Raw genomic sequence first — 7227 nt, 5'->3', positions numbered from 1 at the left:
ATAAAGGTAGATAGGTAAATAAAGATAGTATATGGGGGGCGGGGGAGAGGAATAGGGATTAGGACAGAAACTATGATTTCATTGGTATGAAGGACACCCAGAAATTCCCCCTATTAATGGTCAGCACCTTCTCTGCAACTTAGAATATTAGGGAGTTGCCTAGAATCCTGAGAAATTACATGACTTGCCAGAGTTATAATGCCAGTATTGAGAACTTGAACCCAGGTTCTGCTACACCAAACTGTTATTAAATAAGTTCAACAAAATGTGTCAGAGGTGACTCAAATCTTCAAGGGTAGCTTTCTATTCACTAAAAGTGACAGTGTTTCTTCTGGAGGGAGGGGAGAAAGAAAGGGGGAGGAAAGGGAGAGGGAGAGAGAAGCACACAAAGGTAGGGAAGGAGATATTCAAACTGCATTTGACTTAACCAGTCACCTCTGCTAGAATATGACACATAGAGGACAGAGAAAACCAACAACTTTCCAAATACAGAAGCAGAGACTTGGGTGATGCCATGCCATGAAGCTGAATGACTGAACTTTTCCATCACATATGCTTCAACTTCTGAAAAATGACAGTGACGTACACCCATGTTAAAAAGTTTCCATTGTCCTCTACAAAGAATATGACTTTATCCTTCTTCCCTGCCCTATTCCCTCTCCATCCCCTTGCTCCACACCCAAATAATTTTAAAACTTATTAGGACACTCTAGAATTAAATGTTTACAAAGTTCACAAAAGCAGTTTCAAAAGTTGCAATATTTTTTAAATAAGATTGTAGGCCAAACTATAATCTTAAGGCTCTATTTCCAGGTTTGGATGAAGTGGTGATTTTAAAGAATTTACATCTGTTCCCCACTATGTATAAAATACTTTTAATCCACTTGAGTTTTTTTTTTCCCATTTTGGAAGCCAAGAAATCTTGGAGAACTGGAAAGTCAAAGAACAGTAGACAGTATCATCCAAATACACAAACCGTACACTAAAAAAAAAAAAAATTAAACTATTAGAAATTCAACAAAAGCCTAAAGGCAGTAGATTTTTTTTTTCAGATCTTATTTTGGAGAGAGAAAGTTATTTGTGCTTACCCATTACTTCATTAGCCAATTAGTTGTTTCAAAATAGGGTGCCAACAGTTTTGAATTTCCATTTGGTGATTTTGCTTTGAAACATATAAAAATAAAATTCCAGTATGCTTTTATTTTTTAAATAATAACTATTTTATGGCAAATCTAAACCACAAAAAAATGTTTTTACACATGGTGAAAGTCCTGGGAAAGGAATTCTCTCTCCCTCCCTCTCTCTCTTTCTCTTTCTGTCTCTCTGGTTCTGTCCCTCTCTCTGTCTCTGTCTCTCTGTCTCCCTCTTTCTCTCTCTCTGTCTCTGTCTCTCTCCTCAACTCATAGTCATCTTAACCGTGTACATAAGTGGCCAAGTCAGCCTTTGGCTGTGCTAACATCTCAAAGAACCTGCATCTTATTAGCTAGAGTAGTAAAGTTCTCATAGTGCAAGTCTGCAAAAATTCAGGTTATCACTCCCAAAGGCAGTAGGAGCCTAAAATTCAGACTGTTCTTCTCCAGTTCAATCAGCCAAAAATTACTGGGCCAGTCCACCTGGGAAATCCTTCTACTTATGTAGAATTCTTACAACTAAAAGTTCAAGAATGCTATTCTTAGACAAGAAAATGTAATTAAGCAATGAGGAGTGTATCCAAATCAAGTGCAGCAGAAATGACTTCCAAGAATAGGTTAACTTCACTCTGGATGGTGAAGTCGGGTAGTTAACTTTCTCTGGAGCAAATTTAGGCCTCTAACTTCATTTATGATTGATTCATAAATAACACATTTTACAACACTAGAATGCTATTTTGGAATGTTTAAATCCATTCATAAGAGCAGTGAAGTAAGTATGAACAATTGGAAGCCTATTCTGAAAGTATTATCCATCCAAGTTTCACAAAAAGGAAATGTTTGCACATTTCTGGGTAACAGAAACATAAAACAAAATAAGTTATTTTCAAGAGTGTCTGTGAAAATAAAAGTCTCCCATGAAGAATACTTTGGTATGTCACAGGCTATACCAAGAGTATGCAACTACTCTTCCAGAGCTTCTGAAGGAGGCAGAAAGGAAACTTCAAGGCATATTTCTGTCCTCTGACAGCAAGAGGGAGTGTGGAAGTGTTGGTATTTTAAGCACTGTCACAAGCATCTATTTAGTACTTGAATGTGAGTGTGACATTGAGGAAAGTATACTACAAAGAGAATTATAAAGCAAGTTTCCCTGTCACCTTGAAGTGTTAGGTGATCCAGAAACATACATTCATATATAGATCCACACACAAATATACACATACAAACACATACAAATATACATGTATATACATACATATGCATATATGCATATTTATACATAATGAAATAAACGAACAAGCTCAACCATAGCAGCATATATAATAAAAGGAGTAAATCCATATAATCAGCAGTCACTGTCTGGATGGATAGTGGACTAAAGGAATTGGCTGTTTTTCTTCTGATTTATCAGGAGGCTTAATGAATAGAGGGGAGAGAGATGTTAAGGGCTGTCCGACTAGTTTGGGCAGTTTAGTAGAGGGAGTAAGAGGCAGGTGGCCTTCCAGGGTGTTTCAGTCTAGTAAGAGGCTCTGAAATGCAAGTTCTTGGTCCTGTTTCACGAGCAAAGTTCTAGTTAGAAATTTCTGGGCCTGAGGGAACCATGGAGAGTGCCCTCAGTTGGAAAGGAGCAGGGAGAAGTTTCAGCTGACCATCTGATTGCTTCCTATTCTGACTAACTATTCTTGCTCAACAGTTGCCAAGCTCTGCTGTTTCTATACTGCTGAAAGACTGGAAAGTACTGATGGTGCCCTCCAAATTAGGCACCCTGGGATCTTGGCCTCACCCTTGTTATATCTCTTTCCACAAAGCACAGCCACTACAGCTATCAGTATAGTGTTTGCTGTCTCCAACCAGCTTCATGTCATGTTTCCCTGCTCTCTCACAGGAGCAATATCCCACCTTCCAGTCCTGGAACCATAATTAAGTCAACACTACCAGGCTGGGGAAATATGTCAATCAATTGGCCTCAGGGTCCACTCAGCATCCCAGTGACTTCCCAAATTAAATCATTGGATGCCAATCTCTATATCAGTAGTCTTTTCATAATGGAATATAAGTTCTTTTAAGGACAGGAATCATCTTGTTTTTTGTAGTTGAATCCTCAGCATTTAACAGAGTGGTATCACACCAACGCATTATTCACAGCACCAACAGCAACTGTAAATATGCTGGCATAGTTCTCAATTGCAAAATATAACAGAATGTCCACATATAATACAGAAGCAAAACATTTATTCAGACACCAGAAAAACGAATCCCAACACCAGGAAACCGAATCCATCATAGCAACACAGACGTTAATATACCACAATGCAGCAGAGAGCCACATCATCCTTTAGCCTTCCAACAAACCAATACTCATAAGCCTAGCTGTCTCCCTAGGTGCATCCTCTCACTCCTACAGTCTAGCTGCTCTGACTCCCAGCTTCCTGTGGGCTCTGCTCTACCTTTCAGCAAGCTCCTCCCACCACAGGCTTCATGTGATCACATTCAGCCTATTAAGGGGCAGGAAAGATCTTCAAATTCTTATTACCATTACAAGCAGTTAGCACTTAGTAAATGTTTAATAAATATCAGCTAACCAAATACACCAAATTTTCTTGTTAATTGAGTATTTTAAATTCACTAAGAAACTTCACTATTCAAAAGAATCCTACATGAAACAGATAATTTTTGATGAATTTATCTTGAGCATAAATACAGAAATGCCTATATTGTATCTGTACTATTAAGTTGACTTCATCAAGTTTCTCACTTTTTTATTCCATTCACTCCACAATCTTTAAATTAAATATCTATGAAGGACAAAGTACTATAAATATGCTTAAAAGAAATCACACTTGTACATAAATTAGGGTTCTATCAAGTCAGATCAAGAAGCATTTATTAAGTAGTAGACATTGTGCTAAGCACTAGGGATACAAATACAAGAAGGAAGAAACAATACCTAGCCTTCAAGCACTTACATAAAAAGAAACTAAAAAGGGGAGAGGTACCCACACAGGAGCATGGTAGACAAAGTCTACCACAACCTGGAGAGGGATGAAGACATGGCTGGCTTGGGCATCCTCCTTAGAATGGAGGTTGTGGAAGGAACTAGCCAATCAGAGGAAGAGGCTACAGGGACACAGGGTACTATCAACATGAGTAGTATTCCAGGGGTAGAATGAATTTCCAGGGTGTTAAGGTTTCTATGGTTTCAAATGGTTCCCTTTTAATCATCTATTAGTATAATTGTTTGTTTGTTTGTTTTGTAAGCAATCGGGGTTAAGTAACTTGCTCAAGGTTACAAGGCCAGGTGTTTCTGGGTAGGTGCTAAGTGTCTGAGCCTGGATTCGATCCCAGGTCATCCCGACATTGGAGCAGGTACTCTTACTCGCTGTGCTACCTGGCCGCTCCGGTATTATTGTTTTGAGGAAGAAGCTAAGTGGCACAATGGATACAACACTGGACTTAAGTCAGGAAGATCTGAGTTCAAATTTGGCCTTAAGACACATGTGTGACCCATAGCAAGTCATTAATCTCTGCCTCAGTTTCCTCATCTGTAAAATGGAGATGATAGCAATAGCACCTACCACTCAGGATCTCTGTGAGGATTAAATAACATTTATGAAGGACTTTGAAAACAAAGCAATCTATAAATGCTAGTTATTATTATTAATTATTTTAGTCTTTAAGCTTATGCAAGAAAGAATAGCATACTAAATGTTCTTCGTAAGACTTAGAAACTAGGTAATATGTATCACATAAGGCTATTTTGGTATGTTTTGGGAGATACAATTTGATATACAAAATTAATTCTATGGAGGGAGACTTACTGTAACTCTAACAATACTAGACTAAAGTTCTGATAAGCTAATTAAATTAAGTCACTCTGAACTTTACACCCGGAATATCATGTTCCATTTAAGAACTATGATAATAAATTGGAAAATATCCAGAAAAGAATAACCAGGATTGTGATGGATCTTGAATCCATGACATATGAGGATAGGTTGAAAAGAATTGGGCACATTTAAGTGGCAGTCAAGAAGACTTGGGGGAAAATCTGAGCTGTCTTCAAGAATTTGAATGGGTTGTCATATGAAGGATTCCTGAGACTTATTCTCTTTGACTCCAAAGAGCAGAACTGAGGAGCAATTAATTGAAATTGCAAAGAGATGAATTTCAGTTTGATATGGGGCAAAACTTCCTAACAACAAGAGCAATCCAAAAAAGGGTAACTGGAGAATTCCCCCTCCTTGGAAGTCTTCAAATAGAAGCTATATAGCCACATATGTGGTTATATTATAGTGGGAATTCCATGTATCGGTTAGACTAACTGATGACTGAGATCCCTCCCAGTCATCAAACTCTGTGATTCTTATCACACAATTTCATTCTCTGAACTTCATTCCCTGGCTTCACTAACAAGTCTCAGATGTCTTCTCCTTGCACCCCTGCAGCCCCCTTCTACCACTGGTGGGGCTGGTTTGTTTGTTTTTTTTTTTTCAGGCAACCTCATTTTTTTTTATTTTAAATTTTTTAAATTTATTTTTTGTTTTCAAGATTCACTTTTATATAATTTTGAGTTTCAAATTCCCCCCCCCAAGAGAGCATGCAATCTGATATAGGTTATATTTGTACAATCATCTTAAAGATATTTCCACATTTGTCATGTTGTAAAAGAAGAATCAGAATCAAAGGGAAAAACCATGAGAAAGAGAAAACAAAAACACACAACCAAAAAGAGAAAAATAGTATGTTTCCATCTGCATTCAGACTCCATAGTTTTCTCTGGATATGGATAGCATTTTCCATCATGAGTTCCTTGGAATTGTCTTAGATTATTGTATTGCTGAGAAGAGCTAAGTCTATCAAAGTTGATCCTCACACAATGTTGTTGTTACTGTGTACAGTGTTTTCCTGGTTCTGCTCATTTCACTCAGCATCAGTTCACATAAGTCTCCAGGTTTTTTCTGAAATATGCCTTCTCATCATTTCTTATAGCACAATAGTATTCCATTACATTCATATACCACTTATTCATCCATTGCCCAATTGATGGGCATCCCCTCAATTTCCAATTTTTTGCCACCACAAAAAGAGCTGCTATAAGTATCTTTGTACATATATTTGTATATCTTTTAGGATCCCTTTGGAATACAGACCTGGTAGTGCTATTGCTGGATCAAAGAGTATGCACAGTTTTATAGCCCCTTGGGCATATGTAAATATAACAGCAAGTACCCTAGCATAGCCAGGATGGCTGCTAGCACAGGTTCTTTGATCTGCTTTACTAAAGTAAAGCAATTTTAAAGGGGTCACCAATTTTTAATTAAACACACACATAATTCACTTAGTTCAGGGGAAAAAGTCAGCACCCTGAATTTCAGAAAATACAAACAGAAATTACAAGCAGACAAAAAATACAGAGAAAAATAACACAGTTAAACAGACCAACAGACTTCTAGCTGTCTGACCATTACACACATATATAGTTAGTTACCAGAGAGAGAAGCAACAACATCTGGGTTTTCAAAACCAGGGGGCTCAAAATGGCTGCCCAGAGTCTCATGTGGCCAAATCACACAACTCTTCTCATAAGTGAGCCCCAAAGCAAAACCTCACCTCAAGAGTATATATACACTTCTTCAGAGTCTGAGAACAGTACAACCTTTGTGACCCATTGCCTAATTACAAGGTAACAAAAAGTGTGGACCTTCCTGAAAAACAAGCCTCCCCCCAATCAAGCCCCTCCGGTTGGGTTCTACTAGAGGTCCATTAAGGTATAGGGAAGATCATCAAATTCCCTTACCATTACAGAAACCTCTTTTTTAAAGAAGGGTCCAGACTAGCCAACCTTCAATTCTCCACACTATGCCACCAAGTCTCTTCCCCCTACCCTGGTTTGTTTGTTTTTGCTCTCCTATGTATTATCTTCACCCATTAGAATGTAAGCTCCTTAAGGGCGGAGACTGCCTATGCATCCCCAGTACTTAGCATAGGACCTGGAACACAGTAAGTGATTAATAAGTGCTTGTTGACTTCTGGAAAAAAAGGCTTCTACCACTAAGTATAACCCCTCCTTAAGATACGATATTTACTCTTAAGGCTT

General features: G+C 38.1%; 1 protein-coding gene across 1 annotated transcript in view; it reads right to left on the bottom strand.

Annotated features, from left to right (window-relative positions):
* The window catches only part of LRRC1 (leucine rich repeat containing 1), a 184856-nt gene that overhangs the window by 57551 nt on the left and 120078 nt on the right, over nucleotides 1–7227 (bottom strand). The window lies entirely within an intron of this gene.

This window comes from Petaurus breviceps, unplaced genomic scaffold (assembly GCF_028583685.1).
Source record: "Petaurus breviceps papuanus isolate PSGF00001 unplaced genomic scaffold, PetGlider_PUasm1.0 90822, whole genome shotgun sequence".
Taxonomy (NCBI): Eukaryota; Metazoa; Chordata; class Mammalia; order Diprotodontia; family Petauridae; genus Petaurus; species Petaurus breviceps.
Note: the sequence above shows the minus strand (reverse complement) of the source record. Positions and strands in the feature narration are given on the sequence as shown.